This window comes from Vicugna pacos, unplaced genomic scaffold (assembly GCF_048564905.1).
Source record: "Vicugna pacos unplaced genomic scaffold, VicPac4 scaffold_20, whole genome shotgun sequence".
Lineage (NCBI taxonomy): Eukaryota > Metazoa > Chordata > Mammalia > Artiodactyla > Camelidae > Vicugna > Vicugna pacos.
Genome location: NW_027328741.1, coordinates 30,853,715 through 30,881,214, shown reverse-complemented (window position 1 = coordinate 30,881,214; position 27,500 = coordinate 30,853,715). Strand labels below are relative to the sequence as shown.

Below are 27,500 nucleotides of genomic sequence, written 5' to 3'. Positions count from 1 at the left end.
CTCGGCGCGGGTGGCCATCGGTCCGGGCAGGGGAGGGCCGGCGACGACGAGGAGGGGCCGCTCGCGCACAAGAGCGACGGCCGCAGGGGTCGGGGGTGTGGGCGGGCACCAGCCCAGGGAAGGGGAAATCCCGAGACACGACCGGGCCGCCGGGGAAACAAGCGCAGGATCCCACCACCCCCACACGTGGGGGCGGCCCCGCGACGCCCAGGACGCCGGCCGGCCTCAGCCAACCCTCGGCGGTTCCTCCCACACCCCGGCCCCGCCGCCGGGACTCGCGCGCAGCAGGCTAACCCCCACTCCAGAGGGTAGCCCCTTCCGCTCGCTCACTCGTCCGTCTGTCTGTCCGGTCTGTCCGTCCACCACCCACATCATCCTGCTTCGTCTGGCTCGCCCCCAGGCCTCGCGGCCCGGGGAAACGCTCCCGAGCGAGGCGGCCCGACCCGTAGCCCACGCACCGCCACCGGTGGCTGCGGCTCGGGACCGGAACACGTGGGGTGGCTCCTCGCGGCGGGGAGACAACGGGGGGGCAAAGTCGGGGTGGACCGCCTTGCCCCTCCCCCCACGGCACGCACCGGGGAGGCAAAGCCCGCGCGCACGCACGCGCGCTCGCACGGCCCCGCGCCAGACGCCGGGCCCGGCCCGGCCCGGCAGAACCCTCCCCCGACTCGGAGGGGGGAGGCGCGGGCCACAGCAGGCAAAGAGCAGCACACGGCCCCGCCGCGGGGCCGGCGCAACCCACACGCCAAAGCGGCGGGGCCCTGCCCACACGCTGCGGCAGTCGCTTCCCCGTGGCGACTGCACGCTCTGGATGGAGGAGCGGCGGCTGGGGGTTGTCCGGTACCCCCCAAGGCTCCCCTCTCAGATCGCTAGAGAAGGCTTTCTCACCGAGGGCGCATCGCCCCCTACCCAGCGGGGGCCCCCTTCAGGCCTACGGAAGTCTGCCGAGGTGGACGTCAGCGCTCGGCTGGGCAGGAGGGGCCTGCGGTAGGGGTAAGCAGCGGGCCGAAAAGCGAGCGTTCGCGGTCGGGGCCGGGGAAAGCCCGTGCCGCCTCGCGAGGAGACGCACCCAAGGCCGCGTGGGGACGAGACAGGCGCCCGCCCCCACCGGCACATCACCCGGCCCCACCACGTCCGCTCCCACGCCCGGGCGCGAGCCCCGCAGAGGGGGGGACCCACCCGGCGTGCGCCCGGCCACGTCAGTCCCCCCCGTACAGGGTGAGGACGACGACCAGGAGGCGGCCCCGGCCCCAACCGAGGGTGGGGAGCGGGGCCACGCCTCGCTTACCGTCTCGACCCCTCCCCCACTGCTCAAGAGAGTGGCTCGGCACACACGACCACCGCAGGGGTTACCCGAGAGGACACGCTGGGGACGGGAAGCGATGCCACCGCTCGGCCTCGGGCACCTGAGGGACAACCTGGAGCGCTCCAGGGGCACCACAGAGGGCCAAGGCGAGACACGCTCGCACCCCGGCGAGGGGATACGTGGCGTGGCGGCGGGGGCAGCCCTCCCCCACCGCGGGGGAGGGCCGCTCGCGAGACAAGACGCCGAGCAGGCGAGGAGGCGAGAGGTGTCTGCCGCGTCACAAGACCCCGGCCCCGCCGACACCACGAGGCACGGGAGACCGAGGTCGGGCCGGAGTCCGCACCCCTTCCTTGCCCCCGCCACCCACGGGCGGTGGAGGAGAGGCGAGGGGCCCGCAGGCAGAACGAGAAGAGAGGCCACGTTCACCATGAACGTCCCGTCCCTCGTCTGGCGCGGCTTAGGCCCGGCCCGGGAGAGCATGACGTCACCACATCGGTCAGGTGAGCGAGCGAGCGAGCGAGCCATGGGGCAGGGAAGCCCCAGAGCCAGAAGGGAGGGCCCGGCGAGGACAACCACCAGAGGGGGGCCTGCTTCAGCCTCGCCAGGCGCCACCCACTCCTCGTTCCTCTACGAGGAGAGTGGCCAACGACCCCAGGCGGAGAATGCCTGACACGCGGCACGGAGCCTGGGAGGGTGGGGTCGTGCCGGCCACCACCGGGTGCCTGCGGCAGGGAGCGCACGGGGTAAAAGACCCACGCCGCCACCTCACCCCACCGCCCTCGGGCCACCAGAGACCGGAGGCGGCACCACGGGCCACGTCAGCCGGACGCACACACGAGAGCCGGCGCGCAGGCCCGAGCGGGCGGCTCAAGTGTCAGAAGCAGAGTCAGCTTCTACCAGGCCAGGGCTCACGCAGAGACAAAGCCCAAGAGCCCCACACGCGTCCGGAGACCCAACACTCGGTGACAGACACCGAGAAAGACCGTGTCAGCACCTATCTGCTGGCAGAAAATGCCCAACACGAAAGGAAAAATGACAGCGCCCGGAAACGGGTCGGGTCCACGATTTGCAGGGGGGGCCCCGGGACCTCGGTCCGGCCACCTGCCCCCAGCCCTACCCCCATAAATGGCAGCCCCGAAGCTCTCGGGGGCCATCTGATCGACCGGGGGGGGGAGGGGGAGGGGGAGGGGTTGAGGAGGAGCAGTGGGAATGGGAATGGGAAGGGGAAGGGGAAGGGGAAGGGGAAGGGGAAGGGGAAGGGGAAGGGGAAGGGACGAGAGGGAGACGGGATCGGGCCGGGGACGCCCTGCCCGTTTCTCGCCCGCGTGGCCGGGGACTCGGGGAGATGCCACAGAGGCGCCTCCGAGGAGAGGGCCCCCCACGAGGGACCGCTCCCGAGCACCGGGCCGGGGAAAGCCTGCCTCCCCCACATCCCTCGCAGGACGCCCCCGTGCCGGTCCCCGAGTCCGGATGAAGTCTCGGTCCCTCAAATGCCACCGGAACCCACGCGGGCAGGCTTACGGGCCGGGGGGCGCCCTCCCTGGCCTCCCGCGCCAACAGGGGCCGGCCCAGCCACGTCTCCGGGTCCATCGGGACTCAGAAAACATTTCATCCAAGGAGGCGCCTCCGACGACCGGGAACCCCAGCGCGCCCGTCCCCGGCCTCACCGCACTGGGCCCGGGCCGCTCCTCGCCTCGGGAGCAGTCGTCCAAGGGACACAGACGAGGGCCGGACCACCTAGCCGCCGGCGGCCCGGGCGCGGGACACCCCGTCCCTTTCCCCCGCGGCGGCACGGCGCAGGCCGTGTCCGATCGGCTCGGGTCGGTCCCCGCGGCTGCAGGGGCACAGGCGGATGCTGGTCGACCAGGCCAGGCCACACGGCTTCCCCCTACACACGAGATCCCGGGAGCGCGGCGACAGTCACCCCCTCATCAGCCTGCGAGTCCAATCTGCGCCGAGAGCAGGACGCGCCCGCGGCTCAGCGCCACGGGGACTGTCACCGCCGGTGTCGCCAGCCTCCCCGAAGTCTGCCTCGGGCCCCGCCGCCGAGCCCCATCCCTTGCCGAGGTCGCCGACGCTCGGGAGAAGAGGGACGATCTCAAGAGCGGCAGCCAGATGGCGCCCGACAGCCGTCGCCAACGTCCCCGGAACCGATCCCGACCGCCGGCCGCCCAAACGCCCGAGACCGTCCCGGGCTGAGGCGCCGGGCGGCCGGCCGGCGCGACCCCGTGGCGTCCGCCTCGGAGCCCGCTCACCCTCGTCACGGCACGGCACGGCACGGCGGCATGAGGCGACGCGACGCGACGCGACCCACCCCGGCAGCAGATCAGGGCGGGGAGGACGGAGGGAGCCGGGGTTTGGCAAGACACGGCCGGCCGGGCGGGCGGCTGCCGCGAAGGGGACGCGCTCCCCACGCGATTCCCCGGGCGGGGGAGATCACACGGACACGCCGGCGGGTGGCCCAGAGCGACCAGGACGAGATCCCGGGTTCCCGGCGGCGGGGGGGGGGGGGGTGGGAAGGGGAGGAGGGAAACAGGGAGGGAAGGCGGGGGCTGGCAAACCGAAACCAGGCGAGCGCTCCGAGAACAACGCAGGAATCGGCTTTGGAGTCCGTCCTCTCGAATGCAGGAGGTCTTTTGAAAGCAGACAGGCAAAGCCCAGAAGCTAGAAAAGAAAGGATGAAGACCGTCAACCCCATCGAAGTGGAAAGAAAAATCGATCTTGGCACAGATCGCGACAAAGCCCAAAGACAACAAATGGGCGCGTGGGGAAAACGCACTCGCGGTCGGTCGTGAGAACACGGACGTCAGCACGGCTGACCACAACCACAGGGAGGAGGAGGAAAAACAAAAAAATGCGGGCGGCGGTTGGGGGGGGGGGGGCGAGTCGATAGCCACCCGCTCGGTAAATCGAGGTTCAGTGCATCTACACAGAACAACACTGTGCATGGGCATCCGCGTGTCTGTGTGTGCATGTGTGCCCGTGTCTGTGTCTGTGTGTGTGTGTCGGTGTGTGTGTTTGACACACAGTCACACGTGGACAAGGAAACTGTAGCCCCATGTGGAAAAAAAAAAAAAAACATGAAAACAAACGACAAAACCCACCACCAAAGGGAAATCAAGTTGTAGAACTTACTCTGGGGTTTTAACAAAAAACAACAACAACAACAAACAAACAAACAAACAAACAAACAAAAATGTAGAAAAAGCACCACCACAGCCCATCAGGGGTTCCTCTCCTAAACAGTCCAAGAACTCGGTCAACTCCACCTCCTAGAAGCCAACAAACCAATGATGAAACACGGGCAGGAGACCCAAACTGACTTTTTCAGTTTAAAAGAAAAAAAAAATTATTTTGTATCCAAATGGGGAAGGGGCGGGGGCGGGGGAGGATGGTGTGTAGAACTCAGCGGCAGAGTGCCTGTCCAGCACGCGCAAGGTCCAGGGTTCGATCTTCAGGACCTCCGTTCAAGTAAATAAGGAAGTCGGTGAGTCAGGCAATCACTAAGTCAGGCAACAAACCAGCAAAAGAAACGAATTACCTCCCCTCCCCGAATAAGCAAACAACAACCAAAAACAACAACAGCAACAAGAACAACAACAACAAAAAAAAGCCTAAATAAATAAATACATGTAAATAAGTAAGCAAGTAAATACATAAATAAGTAAACAAAAACAATTAAAAAAGGGGGAAAACGCACGCATTTCTGTTTTTAAGAGATATCCAGACAGGCCCAGAACCTGGAATCACGACAGCAAGTTCCAAAAACAAGCAGAAAGTGCCTGCTTCTGACGGAACATGTGATAGAGACCACCGTTCGATGGGGCCGGGTGGGCGGGCTGGCGGGCGGACACAGAGCTATGGACTCATACCTGACAGAATCCGCTCTCCGACAGAAGACAGAAGGCAACACGGAACAGGGGTTGGCGGTGGGGGCGAGGGGGAGAGGGCAAAACGGAGGTGGAGGAAAGCCATTAGGGAATACAGGACAGAAGTCCCTCAAAACATCCCACAGGAAACTCCTGGAAGACCCGGCAGTTCCACTAAGGGCCCGCGGATGGACGAATGGACAGTGTCACGTGGTCTGGAGAGACCTACACCTTGAGGGGATGATGTTAACCAAGTGACCTAAGTCCAAGAGGGATGTTGTCACTTCGAGGCAGAATCCCCAAGACAATACGCAGGAACATATGCAAGGAAGCTGAAACAGGCTCATGGATACCAAGAAGGAACAATGAGTGCAATGGGTGAGGGAGAGGAATAAGTACAAGCTTCCAGTTATCTCCAATTATTAAATACATTAATCACGGGTTGTCATGGACAGCAGGGCGAGTCGAGTCAATCCATACTATTGTCATGACGCTGTCCGGTGACGGATCCGTAACCAGACTCATCGCGGTGATCATCGTGGAACATGGAAGAATCCCGAATCGCTATGTTGGACACGTGAAAACTGACATCCTATTGTCAGGTCAATTATGAGAGAGAGTAGGGGAGAGAGAGAGAGAGAGAGAGAGAGAGAGAGAGAGAGAGGGAGGGAGGGAGGGAGGGAGGGAGGGAGAGAGAGAGAGAGAGAGAGAAAATTCTCACTGTCTTCCCAAAAAAAAAAAAAGAGTTCAAAAAGAGTTCAGTGAGATAAAGAGTGGATGTAGGTGAGGGCAATAGGTGGAGGAGCTGAAAACCACGACGGCGACACATGTGCAGCATCCCACACGGTGGCAGTGTGGTCCTATGCATGCTCAGCCGTCTCCTAGCCACCTCCAAGTTGACATCCAGGGTCATCCTTTTAGGTTTCGTGGCTGCACTTTCGTCTGTCTCGGGCAATACTCTCTCTTGATTTTCCATGGGGGAAGGGAGGTGGGGTGGCCGGGCGGGCCACACCACGACACACCGCGTCGCGCGTGACCTGGATAACAGATACACACCCGTCCACCACCCACGGGCTCCGAAATCTGTCACTGGTCACGACGCACACTTCCTCGGTCCTTTACGGAGCGATGGCGGACCGAACAGGCAGCGGCCAACTTTGCCGTGCACACAATGACACTTCATCCCTCGTGGAAACAAACTGATGACGAGACAGCATGGTCAGGGGGCGGGTGTCCTTTCAGGAAGACACAGTCATTGAAAGTCCTGCGCACGGGAACTGGGCCAAGGGAGATCTCCATCACCCTACCCAACCCCGATCCAAATTCTCATTCGGGCAGCTAAGGGTCAAGGTCAAAGTTTCTTTCTTCCCGGGGCGGGGGCGGGGGGGGATCCTTTTGGGCCTCGATGGTTGTTCAGCTGGAGAGATCACCCTTGGGCTGCACATACATTTCGGGGTGGTCCATAGGGCTCCACGACAGTCCCGCCACCAGGCAGATGGTTCCACCTGATGAAACCGGTCTGGTCTTTCGTTCCAGGAAGACAAAGGTCCGTGGCCGAAGCCAACGAGAAACCCCGGGTGTGAGTCCGGAGCGCCACCACTCTGGAAGATGTCAAGGCGTCGGGCTCGAAGAGGCTCGGGCGGCCTGAAAAACGCATGCGGGTTCAGGTCCACTTTCCAAGCGGCCTCCACAGCAATGGGCAGGAGGAGGGTCTCGAGAGGGGACACGGCAGTGATCTCTCTCCAGCAGATGTCCAGCTGCTCAGTCCGGCTCGGCGGGGCTTCAGGGAAAGGGCGGCTTTGGTTCTCGAGGATGCCAAGTCCAAAGCGGGAGAACCATGGGCAACGGGAGTCGGAAGAGCGTTGGCCAACTATCGGAGAAAACTCGAAGCACGCGTGACGTGGCCCAGCGTATCAGTGGAAGGCAGGGCGGGGTGGGGAGGGGGAGGGTGGCGGGAAGCACGCAAAGATGATGACACAGAACCGCATTCTCATCTCTATCACGCTGTACGAGAGTTTCCACTGAGACATGCTCCCCTTCCCCTGGTCTCTCCAAGGACGCGCATTTCTACCAAAAATCACCCCCATTCAGACTTGTCAGCTGGCCAGATCAGCATGCTTCCACGAAATTCGGCCTGAAGATGGACAGAAGTCCATTAAGCATAGCCATCGCCCCTAGAGGCTCTCGGACACCCGCTCTGCTGGAACGTTTCCTAAGGACGGCAGACGAAGATGGTCTCCACATGCTTTCCAGGAGACGTTCCTCAGAACGAGACCGTGACTATTCCGGAGACCGTGACTATTCCGAAGCAAGCCCGAATCGGTCACAGCAAATGTTCACGAGGAAGTCACGGTGAACCGTCTGGGACACAAGTGTTTCCCAACCGGTCCACGTACGGACACGATTTGGTCCTAGCCAGAAACAGACACTTTCTCCTCACAGCATCCTTTTGTTTTGTTTTGTTTTGTTTTGTTTTATTTTATTTTATTTTATTTTATTTTACTTGTATGTATATATGTATGTATGCACATACGTATGTATGTACGTATGTACGTACGTACGTATGTAAGTAAGTAAGTATGTGTGTATTCCGGTCTGTCTGTCTGTCTGTCTGTCTGTCGGTCCATCCGTCCTCCGAAGGTATACCAGTCATGTCGGCCAACACACTGACAGATCTCGAGTCTTTCCTATCAGAAGGATATCAAAGCACGTCCCCTTCGACTCATGGAGCCAGGAACGAACGCTTCCGTATCTCATCTTCTTTGGAAACGATCTAAACATTCCAGGGACGTCGCCAGACGCTCCAGTTGCAAGGGACCAAAAACTACGTGGAGGAGGCACCAATTTTTCAGAGACGGGCCGCCTCCCCCCTCCCCCAACACACACACTACCCCCCAGGACTGCTTGGGATGTGAACACTTCCTGAGACTTGAGACCGAGCCAGCCATCGCTCCCAGACTCTTTATTTTATTTTATTTTATTTTATTTTATTTTATTTTATTTTATTTTATTTTTCTGGCTGACACATTTCATGACAGAGGTAACCCACAGGAACTTCAAGGATTCGGGGTAAACCTAGGGAGGCAAAAAGTTTCACCTCGAACGCTGCTCATCACAATCAAGACATGGCTCTTTTCACGAGACCAATCCCTTGACATTTGGTTTTCTGGATGGAAGGATCTGTCCCAGATCATGTCAACCTGAAGGAAAACATTTGGGTTCCTTCCTGTTCGCATTCCCTGCCTGCATGTTCCCTTGAAAACCAGTTCCATAGAGCTCTTTCGTGAATGAACTCTGGCAAGTGTATATGGAGGGAGAAACACGTCAGGCCTACAAGCCGGGGACGTACACACGTGCCTACATGCATACATGGGACTGGGCCCTTTCCAGATCCTTGGATGGCAGTACCATAGAAATGAGGATGGCTTCCACAAGACTCTCAGGCAAGCCAAGCTCTGTTGCGAAAGCGATAGCTTGTGCACAAAGGAGAAGGTGGCATGACGGGAGGGGGGGAAGGGGAGCACCAGCTCCCTGAGCAGCAGGGGCCACTTGCTTTTCTACCTAAAGGAAGGGCTTTGTCTCAGGATCACTGATCACTTCCACAAATCATCCAATATCTTGGCTCGGCCGCAGGCGCCTCCAGGGTGCAGAGCCATCGCCCCAGGCTCTGTGGGGAATAGAGAAGACTTCCGTGAGGGGAAAGAAATGCATGAGAATTTTCTGCAAGAAAGCTCAGGAACACATAATGTGAACATGGAGAGTTGAGCTTCCTGTCTTGTGACAACTAGGTCTGCTGGGTCATGTCACAGAGAGCAAGCGAATCCTTTATTCCCCTGAGCCTTTTTCTTTCTCTTTCTCTTTCTTTGTTCTTTTTTCCCTTTAGAGTGTGTGTGTGTGTGTGTGTGTGTGTGCGCGCGCGCGCGCGCGCGTGTGTGTGTGTCTGTCTGTCTGTCTGTGTGTGTCTGTGTATGTCTCTGAAACTCAGGTAATGCCCTGTCTCATACAGACGAGACCAGCAGATCGACATGACCAGAGACTTTGTAGCTTTCATTTAAAAACTATAGGTCACTCATGAGTCGGGTAGGACGGGTGCTGCGTCCAGCGCAGTTCGGGACCGTGTCTGAGGACGGGCGACGCAAGAATTAAGAAACAAAGAGACAAAGTAAAGAGCAAAAATGGGACCAGGGGACTCAAGGTCTCGTGGATCTAGAGTGCCAAAAGCCTGGTCGACAGCCTGTTTATTGGGAGTCTACGGCTCAGGGGGGGAAAAAAAAAAAAAAGATATGCGATCAAAGAGGTGGGGCTTTAGATATTTCATACCAGAAGCACGAAGTTCTGCTTGCTGGCTAACTGATTCATTTCAGGCCTAACCCTTCCAGGAACAATCACCCTCCTCCGGGGATGCAAAATTTCTAAGCGTATATCCTGTGATTGCCTCTGGGACATCTCGAGATAGCAAATATTTCCCCGGGGTTAAACCGCATGCTTTCCTGCCAGAACCAAGTTCTGTTAATGGCTGATCTGGCTTCCCATGACCGTCCATTGTTTTACCCTAAGGAAATATCTGCCATCCTTTGTGCCCTCACGGTCAATCTCAGGATTGCCCCTCACACAATTTCTTTAGCATCATGCATGTTCTAGGTCATCTACTGTGTAAAACATGAAAACAAAGCAAGCGTGTGCATTTTTAAGCAAGTTAAGTGTGAATGTAAGATTTTAAGCTCATGGAAATGTTGGTGCAGCTTGGTTTCTAGTTGCTTGTTTTCCAGCAGCTTGTTTCCCAGCAGACGCGTAGGACACTAGAGAACCCACTCACTTAGAAAGAACCGATGGGACGGGTAAGGTTTTTCGGCTCGGAGGGTGAAAGCTTTTAAACTCTGCGTGGAAAAAAAGACGTTTCAGATGTATATTTCTCCTTAAGAAGGCTGCGAATTAGAGTTTCGACGAGGGAGCCCTCGCAGCAGTGTGCACGTTTAAAAAGGCCTCCGCGTGCCCCCCCCCCCCTTTTTTTGTTTCTTCCATTTGGTTTCAGGTTCTACCTGATTCAGCCCCCTGGCCTCAGTCTCAGGCCATTGTGAGCTATGTAGACGTTTCTGACGTTGTCGAGACGGACAAGATAAGGACGGTTCCCCCAGAGAACAGGGCCGCTGCTTCTATGAGATCAAAAAGCTGACCTGCTCATCCAGCTCTATGTTTAGGAATTTGCTCCTTTCTGGGAAAGCGTAGAGCTCTGCGGTAGAGTGCGTGCTCAGCATGCACAAGGCCTTGGGCTCAGTCCCCACTACCACCACTGAAAACGTAGAATAAATCTAAATAATTACTTAAAACGTAGATAAAGACACCTAACGACCCGTCCCCCCTTCAAAAAGATAAAAACTTTTTGTTAAAAAAAAAATTTGTTTTTTAAATTAAAAAGACAGGAGGAGGAAGAGGACGAGGACGAGGATGAGGAGGAGAAATTAGCTTCTTTCCAACAAGGAGATTTCCAGGTCAAATGGAGAGCCAAATATTTCTATGTTCTAAGACTTCAGCTTTCCACGTATCCTGGTGTCAAAACGTCTGCACGGGTAAAGATTGTTCATCATTCTGTGCCTATGCACTTCCTGCATTTTGGAGTGTTCATCTGTCCTTTCTCTTAGGAATAGATGATCATCATAAACAGCAGTTCTGTTGATTAAACCCCCTTTTAAAATATCGTTGTTTCATGTTCACTAAAGTTACCTAATAATCACTTCACAATCTATGGAAGTCAAATCATTGTGCTGTACACCTGAAACTGATAGAGGGCTGTATGTCAAACCTATATCAATAAAACTGAAAAAAGAAAAGAAGAAGAAGAAGAAAAGAAAAGTCGGCTCGGGGCATCCGATAAAGGCCCTCTTTCTGAGCGCACAAGTCAACCTCGGGCCGATTCACCCTGACCCTGAAGAAGGGCAAAAATCACCCTCCACTCTATCTCCCGTTAGGTCCCGGACACTAGCCAGAGTTCCCCCTCCCTCAACCCCCACCCCGTTCTTGCGTCACACTGTGTGGGCTCAGGCACACAACCTATCGGTTTCCTTGAGCGTGTGGAATGAATATCGCCCGAAGGGAATTTCCTCTGTTGTCGTTTAAATAAGCTGACGTGTTAATCAGTGCTACGGAGGGACACATTCCCTTTGACCTGATCAACCAGAATGACATCCCAGGACCCAGGAATGTACAATATCATGGATTGGAAAGTATCTTAGAATTCAGAAATCATGGTGATGTGGGTCTGATGACCTAGCTGGCTCCATACAAACCAAGAGATGAAGGTGCCCAACGTTTTCACTCGATGCTGCCTAAGTTCTTGACAGTCACTTTAAAAAAGGAAAAGGAAAATTTGGATGGCACGCTTAGTTTTGATAATGCCCTCTGACTGCATGGTGAAACGCAAGGAAAAGCCGTGACGCTCGCCCACGGTATAGAGAGAAACGCAGAACCGTGTTTCTGGTAGCCTTCTTCACCGCTGCGCCAAGGCGGGAGCGACGGCTACCTCATGCAAAGGAGGAGAGGACGGGTTTCTCGGCCCCGTCACACAATGCCAGGCAGAAGAAACCTTCTCTGATGAGACATAAGCGTGTCAAAGCGCATCCCTGCGTCGAAGGCTTCGGTTTCCCGGGGAAGGGGGTCGAGCCGAGGGACCCAGGACCCCACGTCAGTCAGTCAGTCTTTCACTGGATTCACTGGCCTCGCTCTTACCCCTCAGCAATGGCCGCTCAGATTGCTCACGGGGGTCTTTACCTTCTGGCTTTAGGAAGGACTTTAAACTTCGGCTGAGGGGCAGACACCCAGAAGGGTTCTTTCAGTTCACCCCATCTTAGGGAATGCCATACCCAACACGTTGGTTTTCATCCCATCGTGGGCCTACCTACCGGAGAGTTTTGCTGCTTAAAAGTCCCCTGTGCTCCACCTATTCATCAACAACCCCCCCCCCGCCACAACACACACACACACACACACACACACACACACACACACACACACGCACGCGCGCACACTCACACACACACACACACACACACACACACACACACACACACACAGAGAGAGAGAGAGAGAGAGAGAGAGAGAGAGAGAGAGAGAGAGAAAGAGAGAGAGAGAGACACAACCTTCACCCCCGCACACACACAACCCCACTCATCTTTTCACCCTCTCTGGGCTTTTGCCCTTTTGAGAATGAACGTCATCCAGAGCCGGTACCCTACAGGATGCCACCTTTTCAGATTGGCTCCTTTCAGGGAGTCATGTGCACGCAGAAACTGCCCCGCCTGTCTCCCACAGGTCTCTCGGCTCCACGGGCCCCTGGTTTCCTTTTTAGAGCCAAATCACATGCCGTGGCACGGACCTAGCCCGGGCTACGTGTCCCTTCACCTCTTGAAGGACGCGTCTGTCTCGGTCGCCTCCACGGTTCCGGCGGTGATGAAGCAAGCCCCTCCACCCCCCACCCCCACCCCGCCCGCCATCCAGGTCCGTCCGTCCGCGTTCAGGTTTCCGCGTGGACGGAGCCCCGAGGGCTAGGCCTCAGGGTGAGGGTGGTATGGCGGGTGGCGGGTGGCACACTGAAGGGTCCGAAATCCGGAGAATGCCGGCAAGGAAGGTCGCCAGGTCAAAGCCTTCCTTCCCTCCCTCCGTCTCCTTAGGGTGGATGGCTGGGCCCATGAATTCAGAGAGGACACGAGACACATGGTGTGAACCGAGATTCCCAAGCCAGGAGACCTGGTGGAGGGTAAAGAAACGAGCTTATTGGGGGGGGGGCCGGGGGGGGATGGGGGGGTTCTTAGGACTGCAGCCCAGGAGACACAGATGCAAGAAAGAAGCACTGGAAGTGTGTGTCACCAGACTACCCCACGGGGCAAGTGGAGAAGGGGAAACGAAAGAAAACACCACAAGAGCAAGGCGGGAACTTTGAAACGACAAGGCTGCAGCTAGCAGCTGCTGGCAGATTTGTTTTTGAAACCGGTTGGTGGCGCCCTTGAGCTTGATACAGTTCTGACCACTCATGCCCCCCCTCCCCCCATGGATGCCGGTGTCGGGACCCAGGGGAGGCCACCCCAAACATGTATGTGCCTCCGTGGCACACGGATAGGTTAGAAATGAGAGTGACCGAAGAAGCCGAGGGGCCGGCCAGCAGACGCAAGAGGGACCGGACCCTCAGACTCTTCTTTCTGTCTCCCTGAAAGCGGGAAATCAATCACTTCCGTGGAGGGTGCCCTCCCTGCATCTGGACTTAGGAAATCACCCTGATCTCCCACTGAGAGCCTTCAGGCCCCGGAAGCCTAGAGAAAACCAACCAACCTCGTGACTTCTTTCAGGGGCTTCCCCCCCAAAACCCAAACTCCGTCTCGATTCTTCACAGACGGGTCACCCAAAACCAAAGTCTCTCAGCCCGGTCCATTTCGCACAAAGGGCTGATTTCTTGTCCTAAAACGGAGAAAAGCTGCCTGCTTCGGGGACACATGAGTGCTTGAATGAAAGACAGGAGGTTCCCTGTCGCTCCTGCTCAACGATCCGTCTGGGGTCCATTTTTGGATCAGTCCAGCCCAGAGGACTCAAGATGTGTAGAGGGAGGGGACAACGTGCCCCTCCCCGAAACAAGACTATGTCTGTAACCAAGTTCCTCCCACTGGCCGTCCAGCTCCATTTTGGATGACTGAATCCTGGTTCACCTCATTTGGCTGTTTTGTTTTGTTTCGTTGTGTTTGTTCTTGTTTTTGTTTTTTGATTAATAGACTTCATTTCCTAGAGCAGTTTCAGGCTCACAGCAGAATTGAGCAGAAAATACAGAGAGTTCTCACACAGCCCTCCCCACCCACACATATATCCTCCCCTCCCCTCAACATCCCTCATCAGTGTGGCCTATTTGGTCAAACTGATGGTCCGACATGGACACGCTATTATCAATCAAAGTCCATAGTTTACATGACGGTTCACTCTTGATGTCGTACGTTCTATGGGTTTTGACAAATGCATAATGACATGTAGCCACCACTATGGTATCCGACGGAATAATTTCATCGCCTTAAAAAAATCCCACACGCTGTATCTGTTCATTCCTCCTTCCCTCCCTCTCCCCAAACCCCTGGATACCACGATCTTTTTATTGTTTCTAGAGCTTTGCCTTTTCCAGGATGTCCTTTGGTTGGAATTGTCCAGTTGGTAACATTTTCAGACCGGTTTCTTTGATTTAGTAAGATGTCTTCTAAGTTTCTTCCATGTCTTTCATGGCTTGATAGCTAATTTCCTTGTCTTTCTTTCTTTTTTATTCATGTATTTATTTTTTAATTTTTTACTGCACACATATTTTTTAATTTACATATATGTACTGTTCATTGTTTCCAGGAAGGTTTAGCGCTTTAGCTTTTTAAACTTACATAGTTATCAAAGGAATAAAGCCAACCGCAAAATAAGGATGAATTCAAAAAGATACACACACCCTGCTATTAACAGCAACATCATTTATAATGGCCAAGATACGGAAGCATCCTAAGTGCACATCAATATTTGAATAGATAAAAAGAGGGGACACACACACACACACACACACACACACACACACACACACACACACATATACACACACGGAATGGAATACAATTCACCCGTAAGAAAGAAGGATATTTTGCCATTTGTGGCCTTTCCTTTCCTTTTTTTTTTTTTTTTTTTTTCCCCTCCTCCACTTTAAAAACCAGAATTTTATAACTGGGATAAACACTTCCATTGCGTCAAAAACAGTAAAATGCCTAGAAATAAACTTAATCGAGGAGGTTACCTATACTCCAGAATCTGAAATGACACAAAGAAATGGAAAGCTGTCTTGTGCTCTTGCATTGGCAGAATCAATACTATCAAAATGGCCACACTACCCAAAGCAATCCGCAGGTTCCGTGCAACCCCTGTCAAAATACTCACGACATTCCTCACAGAACTAGAACAAACAATTTCAAAATGTATAAGGAACAATGGAAGACCCTAAACAGGCAAAGCCATCTTTTGTAGGTCTCCTCTCTCTCTCTCTCTCCCTCTCTCTCTCTCTCTTTCTCTCTCTCTCCCCACTCCCTCCCTCCCTTTCTCTGTCATGTTTTTGTTCTCTTTTCTTAGGGTTTGATGACTTGAGACGATCCTTTAACATTCCTTGTAAAGCCGGCTTGATGGTGCTGAAATCTTGTAGCTTTCGTTTATCTGTGAAGCTTTTGATTTCTCCCTCAAATCTGAACGAGAGCCTTGCTGAGTAGAGTATTCTTGGCTGTCACTTTTCCCCTTTCATCACTTTAAATATGTTGTGCCACCCACTTCTGGCCTGTAGAGTTTCTGCTGAAAAATCAGCTGATAACCTTACGGGAGTTCCCTTGTATGTTATTTGTTGCTTTTCTCTCGCTCATTTTAATATTTTCTCCTTACCCTTAATTTTGGTCAATTTGATGATGATGTGTCTCGGTGTGTTCCCGTATGGTACTCTCGGCACTTCCACCTCATTTGGTTATTTAAAGGATCTTCAGTCTGTTCAATTCATAGGAGAGAACTTCCACACGTATTTCTTCTCAGTTTTATGAAACAAAGAAGGACCCAGAAAACTGGCAAAACATAAATGCTCTTCTATTGGGTTGAGCAAAGACAGGCCCTGGCCGGGGAGGGGGGGGGGGGTGTAGATGTATGTTATGTCCTGATTCCAGGAAGGAAAGGGGCCGGGGTCAGCGTGCCCTTCTTTCTGGGGTATCTGTCTGTTCGCTTTCGGTGTTCGGCTGGTTTGGTTATTTCGGCTTTCTGTTTGGTTCCTTTCACAGATCCAGTGGCTCAAAGCAGCATTCTGATTTTCTTTTCTCCTGGGGTTTGGTTTTTGATAGGTAGAGGGACAGGGCCCACGCAGGGGTGGGGGTGGGGGTGGGGGTCACTGCGGCAGAGAAAGGGAGGCGGCTATGGTGAAATCATCGAGCTGAGGGGATTTCTACGAGAGGGACTCTCCGAAGTGAATGGGGTCCAAGGAGATCATCAGGGTTTCTGTGTGCTCGGTTGGTTTTGTTCGTGCGTGTGTTTGTTTTTTCTGGACGAGGCCAAAGAACTCCTCGGGTGGAGGTGCGTGTCCGAAGGGTCTGACAGGATGGGAGGATGCGGGGCGAGTCAGTCCATGTGCCCAGAAAGAGAGAGAACCTGTCATAGCTGAGACTCAGGCCTTTTTTGGACCTAGGCCCAGAGAGCAGTTCGGCTCCGAGCATTCACGGAGAAGTTCGTCGCCACCTCAGTCGTGTCCCCCACCCCCGCCCTCCCCCACGCCTCGGCCCCCAGTGAAGGAGGAATCATGAAGTGGCCGCACTTAGGCTAAGCCAATTTTGGGCTTTATGCTTACTGCTTGCTTTTAGAACGATCAGCAAACTCGACTGACCAGACACCGCTCCCAGCCCCAGGCCCACTGTTCAAAGCAGCTAAAGTTGTCGATTCTAACTGTTTGATTGGACCTTCCTCTGATCGTTCAAATTGACAATCATGTTTGACGTCTGAGTCTTTCCCCAGGAAGGGAGTCACGGGAGGATAAGCTCAGGAGAACGACCAGCCCCCTCCCACCCCCCCACCCCGAGTTCCTCCGTGGCGCTGGTGCCGCCAGGTGAGTCTGACCAGAGAAAGAAGGTCACGGGCTGATGACCTACTAGACCACCAGGAGGTCCCATGTTACCAGACACTCATCCAGATTTAGGAGGAAGTTTTATCAGAGACCCTTGTTGATCATGAGCACCTTTTATGCTCCCGCCTGTTGTGATTCCCTTTCATGCTCCAACCTGTTCGTCCACAGAAGCATGAAACCCCAACCCCAAGACGGGTTCACAGTTTGGAAGGCACTACTAGCCTGCTGTGAGTCCCCTTTGCCCAGCAAAGCAATCAAGCTGCCTCTTTTCTTCTAAACTCTAAGACCCTGTCTCTGGGTTATTTGGCTCGTCAGGGACGGGGTTGGGGGGGGCGATCTTTCGGCAACACCCGCACAAGTTTCCCTGAGTGGCAGGAACCAGCGTGGCCCTCAGGCCTCAGCCCCGCAGGCAGGCAGGCAGGCAGGCAGGCAGGCAGGCAGGCAGGCAGAGCTGGAGCGACCGTTGGTCCCGCCCCCGCCCGCGCACCCCCCCGCCCCCCGCCGCTGCTTCCGCCGCCGCCGCCGCCGCCGCCGCCGCCGCCGCCACTGCCGCCGCCGCCCAGGCCTCCTCCACCGATCGGTCCCAAATCGGGTCCTAAATCGACTGGACTGTCTCCTGGAAGCGGGGGCGGGGACGTCAGGAGGATCCATTCGGCAGGGCCTCGTTCAATCGCTTCATTCAAATGCAGAAAGCTCTGTGCTCAGGTCAGAGCCTTTGACTTGGCCTCCGGCTCCTCTCCGTTGAACGGCTTTTGTTTTTTGGTTTCAATTTCCCCACCCTTAGGCCACCCCGTCCCAACTGCACGGAGGGAGGCGGGAGGGAGGGGGAGAATCTCGCCTGGTCTCAGGCCAAAGGAGTCCCCTCCTTTTCCTAACCTGGGTAAACCCCACTAAACCGTTTGAGAATCATGGAAGGGCATGGAAGCAGACCTCTGACTTGATAGATTCCTCTGGGATGGGAGACTTTAAAAAAAAAAAAAATTCTTTTTCCCCTGCTTCCAGGGAGGCAGAAAGGAGGGACAGAGTGTTCCTCTTGCCTCGGGCAGTTCTTTCTTTGTTTGTTTCTTTCTTTTGTTAAATCATGCTTTTTTTTTTTTTTCCTTCCTTTTTTTTCCTTCCAGTTTTATTGAGACAGAGTTGACATACAGCAGTGTATACTTTGGGGGGCGGGCGGGGAGAGGAATTCGATTTTATGCATTTATTTTTGACCGGAGGTACTGGGGATTTAACCCAAGACCTTGTGCTTGCTTGCTAAGCACACACTCTACCACTGACCTATACCCTCCCCCTTGGCCACTTGTGAAGTCCCTTTCATTCAGCATAATCCATCGGGCACATTTTGGGGCAGCCTACTCTGGACCCCAACATTTCCCTATTCTGTAACTTCCCTGGAAGTTTTACACATTAAAAGCTGGGCTGTTGACTGTGCGTGTGCGTGTGCGTGTGCGTCCGTGCGTGCGTGCGTGCGGTCTGGGGGCAGGAGGGAGGGAATGGTTTCCTAGGGGGCCTGCGTTTCATGGACCCAGTTTCTTAGTTCTGAGAACAGGTCTGTTCAAGGAAACTGTTGCCGTTGTAGTATCTCGTCTCAGGAGGCGGTGGTGTCGATGGGCTTCTGAAGCTAGGCCTAGGGAGCAAGCAGTCAGGTATCGCCTAAGAGGCACTTGTGTGGACAACCAAAGTACAGCACAAAGGTGAATCGTCGGAGCAGATGAGAAACCAGATTCAGGGCCGGGAGTAGGGGGTCAGTCTGGTAGGAGATTTCCACACATCGGGGTCATCGAAACGGCTCGAGCAGTTTGAAATGCCTCTGATGATGTCCTGGGGTGTTCGGCTCAACTCTCTGAGCGGCTCCCCCGAAAACAGGCCCGAGGATGGTTTCCACAGGAGCTGTTGTGGCCATTTCTCTGACGTTTACCTCCCGTTGTCCAGCTTCAGTCTGCAAGGCTTCAGGAGACGGAGCGTTTTCGTACTCAATGATGCCAAGGCAAAAGGGTGAGAGAAAATGGGAAACATTCGTGGAGAGGGTCCTAGGCAGATAGTGGAGGCAACTAGAAGACCTTCAGTCTCCGGGCTGGCTTTCAGGTTGAGACAAAAACCCTAAGGAAAGCACTTGCTGCCACAGGACATAGACTAACATGGGAACCATCCAGAGAAGATCAGCACGGCCCCTGAACGTGGACGACACACGCCCATGCGTGAAGCGTTCCATAGTTTTAGTGAAGTCAGTCACCCAGGGAAAGACAGATATCCTATGCCATCACTTCTAGGTGGGATCTGAAAGTAAGTCAAGACACCCATCCATACATAAATAACTCCATTTTAAAAAGACTCCAAGGAACCTATTTACAAAACAGAAACAGACTGGACTCGCAGACATGGAAAAGAAACCGATGGTTAACACAGGGGACAGGGTAGGGTGGAGGAACGGGGTAAGGCGGAGGGATAAATCAGGAGTTTGGGATTAGCAGATATAAACCACCCTATACAAACTAGGTACACAAGTAGGTCCTACTGTCTAGCACAGGGAACTATGTTCAAAAGCTTGTAATAACCTATCCTGAAAAAGTATACGTGTGTGTGTGTGTGTGTGTGTGTGTGTGTGTGTGTGTGTGTGTGTGAATAAGTGAATCACTATGCCGTACGTCATAAATGAACACAACATTGTAAGTCAACTATACTTCCATTGACAGAGAGTTCCTACAATAAGCAGGCAGACAGACCGACAGACCGTCAGACAGACAGACAGGCAGGCAGACAGACAGACACACACACACACACACACACACACACACACACACACACACACACTGTCTGTCTGTCTGTCTGTCTGTCTGTCTGTCTCTCTCTCTCTCTCTCTCTCTTTCTCTGTCTGTCTGTCTATCTGTCTGTCTCTCTTCTAAGGGTGGAGAAGAGTTTGCTGAGCTATTTCGGGGGCCCTCTCATCCTAGTTCCTATCTCCAAGTTGGTTCAAAGTCCAAAAGGCCGTCAAGCACTTAGTCAGATAGGTCCCTCGAAGAATACCTCCCACATCACGATGACAGACTTCTTAGGCCAGCCGAGAAGGTCCTTCAGTTCTGTGCCCATCTTGGCTCTAAGTTGATGTCAGTCCTCCAGGATCCAAGAAAGCCACGTTGGAAAACAAGTGGTGATTTTGATGGGACAGAAGATCAGTCATTTGGGGGGCGAAGGGTGGGGTAGGGAGAGATACCAGCCTGTCTGTCTGTCTGTTTTCATCCAGTGTGGGAGCCTTCCCAAAGAGATAACTCGAGAAGAGAGAAACGGGGAGTTGACAAAGAACACGTGCGGTGGCGTGCCCTCCCCCCACCCCAGGAGAAGGCCAAGCCAGAAGTCCCTCCGGATGGCGGGCTCTGGACTCCGGCTTCCAGGGGAAGCGATATTTTTTCCTCCCCATTTCAGGCCCGGAAGAAGAGGGAGAGGCAGAGTGTCCTTCTCGGGCATCCGTTGTTTCTGAAGCACGCTTGTTGCCGAAAGATCGGCCCCCGTCCCCGATGAGCCCAAGAATCCAGAGACAAGGTCTTGGAGCTTAGAAGAAAAGAGGTCATTTTATCGCTCTGCCGGGCAAAGGGGATTCACAGCAGGCTAGCGTCTTCAAAACTGTGTACCCACCTTGGGGATGGAGTGGGTGGGGTGGTTCTAGAGCCATAGCTCAAACAATCAAGCATCGATCACCATCCACAGAATCGTTTTCTCATCAGAAGACTCAGCATGGTGTCACGATGCCTCCCAGGTGACCCATTCTATAGAGGCTGGCGGTTAGATCTCATTATCTCATAAGCACTCAAGGTGTGGCCTTCTTGGTCACTCAGGCTATTTTGTCAGGTCAGTAGTCCCGTGACCGACCTTCTCCTCGGAGAAGGACTCAGAGACCCAGCACGATGATGACTTGCAATGACTGAAATACAGTAGAAACAGTAAGATCGATAGCTTCCAGTTTCAACAACGGGCCTGGAACCGTGAGCAGCAACCGGTCAGTCAGAAGAGTCGACCGTTTTAAGGGCGAGCATAAGAAACCGAATGACACCCCCCCCCCAAGCAAATGAATGAATGAATGAATGACCTAATGATCCTCCCCTCCTCTCCCCCCCCCCCCGCCCAAAAACGAAGCAATCCGTTAGCCTAATTCCGGCCATTTTATTCATCCTCCTTCACCCTGAAGCCCCAGTCAGCCACGTGCCACAGTGGTCTGTTTTCCGGTTTCCTCCACCACCCCAACCCCCACCAACGACCACCCCGCCAACATCCCCCCATGCCCAACCACCGCCCCAAGCGCGGGACTGGACGGGGGTGCTGGGGGCTGAGGGGGCGGCGATGGCGGCTTGAGGTGAGGGTGGGGAGTGTTCCGCCCAGATCGTATAGGAAGCTCAAACACAGCTGCAGTACGAGACGAGATGGTAGATTTCTGTGAGTCCTCCCTCCTCTTAAAATCCTTCCTAAGGAGGAGACAGACAGAAAGAGAAACATCACCCTCACTCCCAACGCCTCCTGTGCCCTCGTTGCACCCCAAAACAACAACAAGAAAAACAAAAACAAACACAACCACAAATAACTCGCTATCCCTGGGGAAGAAGGTTTCGATGGCATGGGGATATCATTCTAAACTTCATTCCCTCTTCATCACATTTCATGGAAACCGATTGCAATCTATGAGGCCCTGTGAAGGTAGGGGTTGGGGGGTAGGGAGGAGGGAGGGAAGGGAAGGGGGGGAGAGAGAGAGAGAGAGAGAGAGAGAGAGAGCGCAGAGGAGAGGAGGGATAAAAGGGGAGAGGACAGGAAAGGAGAGGAGGGAAAAGAGGGGAGGGAAGGGGAAGCGAGAGGAGGCGAGGGGAGAGGAGAGGAGTGGAGGAGAGGGGAGAAGAGAGGAGCGGAGGGGTGAGGGGGAAGGGAGGGGAGAACAGGGAAGAGGAGAGGAGGGGAGAGGAGAGGAAAGAGAGACAAGGGAGACAGACAGAAAGGCACACACACACACACACACACACACACACACACACACACACACACACACACACAGAATAGCGAAATGGAGAGAGAGACAGAGAGAGACAGACAGACAGACAGACAGACACGGATCTAGGTCCGGGAGACTACACATGGGTATTCTTCTGAGTGATTTTATGTGTTTTCTCAATCGCCACCTATGGAGATAAAAGTCGCTCCCATAAGATGAAGGGAGTCCTTCTGCCACCGCCCCCGGCCCCACCCTCCAGCACCGCTTGTGTTTGTCAGGGATTCCAAGCCAAAGCACGTGGAGGAGTGGGAGAGCTTCCTGGCGGCCCAAGGGGGAGGAAAGTCCGGCAGCATGAGAGAGGTAGTTGGCACGGGGAAGCTGGAGGCAGGCTGACGAGAAGATGGGTGAGGGGGCAGGGAGGAGGGTTTCCCAAGTTGGAGAGCCAAGACGAGGGAGGGGAGCCGTCGGTGGTCGCGTTCTGACCCCGACCCCGACCCAGACTGGAGCGGATCCCTGAAAGGAGGCGGTTCGGGCTCTCCGGCCGAGAACGCCCCTCTCTTCCTCTTTGTGCAGAAACACCTTCCGCGGACCGAGAAAGTCCATCCCGAGACCCTCGTCGGAAGAGTCCTTTCCAGACCCATCACGATCCTCCTGGGCCAAGGGGTCCAGGGGATGGGGCGGGGCCTCCATTCGATCCGTCTTCCGTCCGTCCATCCATCCGCAAGATCTTGAATATCCATGTAGGATTCCGGATGGTAGCAGTTTTCCAGGATCCTCCAGATCCTTGTAAGACCTCTCCTGGCAGATTCGACCCCTAGGTCGTACCGCGCAGCACAGGGCACTAGATTCAGTCCCTCGGGACGAGGGTTCCTGAAAAAGACCAGGAAAAAGAAGAACACAATCACTATGGTGTGCACCAGCCAGAAACCAGCACAACCTCGTCACTCTAACAGACTTGCCAAAGGCGGGGTGGGGAGAGAAAGTCATAGGATGGCTACCATCCCTCCCACCCCCACCCCACACGCCAAGCCCCCCAGCCCATCGTCATCCCTGCTCCCCCTCCTCCTCCCCCTCCCCTCCATCGACGCCCGCCTCCCGCTTGTACCCCACTCCTCCGAACCCAGCACCACCCACCTCGGCCTGGACGTGCTCGGCTCGGCTCGGCTCGGCTCGGCCCGGCCCGGCCCGGCCCGGCCCGGCCGTCCGGCCGACTTCTTCGCAGTGTCTAAAATAGCGCCCGGCCGACAGGCAGGTGGCACACGGCACCCGGCAGGGGAGCGAGCGGGACGGTTCGGGATCTCTGGGCGGCGGGGACACACGGCCGGACAACCAGGAGCACGGACGGCCTGGCGTGCGTTTCTCCGCTCGGGGGGCCTCGACCAGGGACTGTGGTACGGGGAACGGGGACACACACACACACACACACACACACACACACACACACACACACACACCCACCCACCCACCCCTTCACCCCCACCCCCACCCCCACCTCCACCTCTGACAGCTTTCATTTGTTTTCGGCCGACCGTCCCTCGATGAGGTACAAGTGCCGGGGCTGGGGCTGGGGCTGGGGCTGGGGGGGTGGAGTTCCTCCCTCCACAACGACCCCACACGGGCTCTGTTCCAGTCACCCGAGTCCTCTTCCAAGTGAGACCACAGGCCTCCATCACCCGGCGTGAGCACTCGGGGGAAAAAGTCACCATCCTCATCGCTCCGCTCCACCTCTACACGTGAAGAACAGTTCCCAGCCCACGCCACTCAACCCCACCCCACGCCCCGATGCCACCCACCGCAGTGGAGAGAAACGAGACGAATCCACAGACGTCCATCCATCCGATGAAGAAACGGACGGCCCCATTCCAAGGAAGCATAGATATCTAGTCAGGAGATTCATCGAGTACTATGGAGGCGGTGGGAAAGGGGGGGGGGTGTTGCGGTGGGGAGGGCCTAGAGATCCAGCAGTACAGCCCGTGCTTAGCATGCAAAAAATAAAGGCCCAGGGTTCAATCCCCAGCACCTACTCTTCAAAAATAACCCGCGGAGAAGCAAGACGGCGGAGTAGAAGGACACTCGTAGCTCACCCTCTCCCACAAATACACCAAAACTCACATCGACGGACCCACTCGGCCAATCAGAGCACCTGCGGAACTCCGACAGAACACCGCCCTCTTCGAAAGACAAAGACGCCCAAAATCTGGTAGGAGAAAAGGAGAAAAGAAAGAGTAAAAAGCAAAACAGTGCGGGAGGGACCGGTCCCGCGGGGAGGGAGCGGCAGAGGAGGAATAGGGCTCGTTCGCCAAAACTGCCCCTCTCCAACGGAGAGGCCGACGGGACGGAGGGGGCGCCCCCGAGCCTCAGATCTACCCAGAGCACCCCTTGACCGACCGATCCAAGTGAAAGGGGCACAGAGGGTCCCCGCGACACCCAGCCCGAGTCGCAGGCCGGCAGCCAGGGGCCGGGACAGGCCGCACGAGCCGGGCGGAGGACCGGGGCGGCGGCCGGGAGGGGATACAGAGCAGAACAACCCGCCCCCCCCATACATGACGGGAAAAGAAAGGCAAAGCAACACGGCCGGTGTGCCCTGGGGGGAGGGGCGCCGTAGCCTCCGTCTCCTCAGATCCGCGGCGCCATCACCGGCGCTTCTCGCGAGAAGAGAGGCGGGACGCAGCCACAGCCGCCATAGCCTCTGGCGTGCAGCATGCGGGCGGGGGCGGGGCCGAGACTCGAATCCGCACCCGGGGGCTCCGCAGCCTTCTAGGCAGGACTGAGATTCGTTTACAGCCCGAGGCAGATAGGATATTTCTGCCCCGGTACCTCAGAGAACTCGCGCCACCATGACTAAGAAGGAGCCGAGTTTTGGGACGCAGCTAGGGGCGGGGCGGTTCCACGGTCTTCCCCGAGCCCACCTACGGAGAGGAGCGCCGCCGACCCGAGTCGGAGCACACAGCCGCACGGAGCAGCAGAACGACCGGGGCCGGGAGAGGGCGGGCGGCCAGCCAGCCACCCTCCTTCCCGGGAGGAACGCAGCATCCGACCGCGGTGCCGGGAACACGTCCCCCCCCCCCCCTTTTTTTTTTCCTTTTCCTTTCTCTTTTTTAATCTCTCTTCTATCGGTTTTACCTTCTGTTACCTTTTTAACCTTGACTTTTGAACAGTCGTCTACATTGACGGTTTTAATCCCTTTTAAATGTTTCCTTGAAAATCTTTTTATTATTATTATTTTTAAACATCCACCCCCTTTCCTTTTTCTCTTCTCTTGGTTTAGATCTCCTGTTATTGATTATTTACAGGTTTCAGATATCGTTTCTCGATCTTTTTTCTCCTTTTTATTAAGGTTATTAAAAGACGTCTCAACTCGATCGCTCTTCTGCTTCCACTTACTCTTCTATTATTGATTACACAGTGTCTTCAAACCTTTTCTTTCTCCCTCCTTTTCAAATCCTGTGTTTTATCTCTTGTTAAAGTCTGTTTTATTTCCGATTACCTTTTAAAAATTTACTTTTGAAACAATTGTGTTTTATTTTCTGATCTTTTATATTTTTTAAAGGCTTTTAGAAGACGTCTCACCTCGATCGCTCTTCTGCTTCCACTTGCTCTTCTATTATTGCTTGTACACTCTTTTCAAACCTTTTTTTCCTCCATTCTTTTAAAATCCGGCTCCCCCACCCCCCTCCCCCTCCCACCGTCTCTATCTCTGTCTCTCTCTCTCCCCCTATCCCCCTCTCCGTCTCCCTCTATCTCCCTCTCCCTCTCCCTCCCTCCCTCCCTCCCTCTCTCTCTCTCTCTCTCTCTCTCTCTCTCTCTCTCTCTCTCTCTCTCTCTCTCTCTCTCTCTCTCTCCCCCTCTCCCTCTCCCTCTCCCTCTCCCCCCCTTTTAAAGTTTTATTCCTGTATAGGCTTTAGATAAATACCTAAACTCCTTAAGGACCACAATAGATAACTGATACTCCTTAAGCCACAGTGCCAGAGAGATAGGAGCAGCATGAGGAAGCAGAGGAACCACTCCCAATGAAAAGAGCCAGAGAAATTCCCTGAAAGCACGATCCACAAAATAGACACGGATGGCCTGCTAGATCAAGATTTCAAAAAAGGAGAGATCCAAGTACCGAAGGAACTCCAAGTGATAGTGTTTAGATGTATACTGTACGTCAAAAACGAAATCGAAGCTCTAAAGAAGAGTCAAGGAGAACTGGTCAGCTCACTGGCTGACATGAGAAGTGGTCTAAAGGCTGTCCAAAGGAGGCTAGATCACACCGAGGAGCGAATAAGTGGCCCAGAAGACAGGACAACAGAAAGAACCCAATCAGAACAGCTGAGAGAAAAACAAATAAAGAACAACGAAAACAATCTCAGGGACCTACGGGACCATCGAAAGCGTGCCCATCTACGCACAATAGGGGTTCCAGAAGGGGAAGGGAGAAGCAAGGGGGTCGAAAAGGTATTTGAAGAAAGCATGACTGAAAATTTCCCAGCTCTAAAGAAGGAATCCGATATCCAAGTCCAGGAGGCTCAGAGGGTGCCAAACAGGGAGAACTCAAACAGACCCACACCGAGACCTATCCTAATCCAGATGGTCAGAGTCAAGGAGAAAGCAATGATCCTAAATGCCTTTAGGCAAGAGAAAAACAAAGAGTGAGTTCCAAGGGAACCCCCATAAGGCTCTCAGCGGATTTCTCTCCACAAACACGTCAGGCCAGAAGGGATTGGCAAGATCTATTGAAATTCCTGAATGAAACACAAAACAAAACAAAACAAAACAATGCAGCCTAGGATACTCTATCCAGCAAAGCTATCCTTTAGAATAGAAGGAGAGGTAAAGAACTTCACAGACAAGCAAAAGCTAAAAGAGTTTTGCAACACTCAACCCATGCGAAAAGAAACATCCACAGGTCTACTCTAAATAGAGAAGAAGCAGGACGGTACAAACATGAGACACTCATCCCCGGAAAGGTGATCACTCCCGTTCATTCCAAACAGAATAAACACAAAATTGTAAAAGAAGACATCTAAACCATCAGGAGTGACAGAGGGAAGCAAGAAAATATAGAGACTTTTATTTTTCCCCCTTCTCCTTCCTTTCTTTCTCTTTGAAACGTTTTGTTCTCGGTAGGATGGGCTTGAGATTCTATTACTATCTGTTTCGTACAAACAGTTATAGTCCTAGGTGAACAGATTTCCAAAAGAAAAACGAACGAACGAACGAACGAACGAACGAACTAACAAAACAGAAACAGACCGACAGATTACAAACTTGAGGTTGTCAGGGGTAAGGGCGGTGGGACGGGACTGGGATCTCCACATGTAGAATAGATAAACACGATGGTACCGTGGAACACGGGGAAGAAAAGTTTAAAAAAAAAAAATCAAATAAGCCAAATGACGCCTACCCGCCCGAAGAAAGAAAAGTCCATAGACACGGACGCGCATGCGTACAGACACCGCATACAGAGAGAGAGAGAGAGAGAGAGAGAGAGAGAGAGAGAGAGAGACAGACAGACAGACAGACAGACAGACAGACAGACAGACAGACAGACAAAGACAGACAAAGACACACATACTTAAGCCAAGCATGCAAACTAAAAATCCCTACATGACGTGAAGCAACCCAGATCATCCAATAACCAAGGACGCCCGGTCAACTAGAGATCCTTGGGGCCACAGGAGGCCAGGTAAGCCGCATAGGCACACAGAGTACAATCCCTCGGGCCACGGGCAGCTG

At 54.5% G+C, this 27,500-nt stretch overlaps 1 long non-coding RNA gene and 1 other non-coding gene across 2 annotated transcripts; one reads left to right on the top strand and one right to left on the bottom strand.

Moving 5' to 3' along the window:
* Positions 1 to 18,919: 18,919 nt before the first annotated feature.
* Positions 18,920 to 19,028, top strand: LOC140694246 (U6 spliceosomal RNA). The gene has a single exon (XR_012069991.1). It is a non-coding gene; the product is annotated as a U6 spliceosomal RNA (small nuclear RNA).
* Positions 19,029 to 21,068: 2,040 nt separating this feature from the next.
* LOC140694198 (uncharacterized) lies at positions 21,069 to 24,412 on the bottom strand. The gene is made up of 3 exons (XR_012069949.1): positions 23,892 to 24,412; positions 23,573 to 23,682; positions 21,069 to 21,264 (listed from the first exon to the last, which is right to left on the bottom strand). It is a non-coding gene; the product is annotated as an uncharacterized lncRNA (long non-coding RNA).
* Positions 24,413 to 27,500: the final 3,088 nt, after the last annotated feature.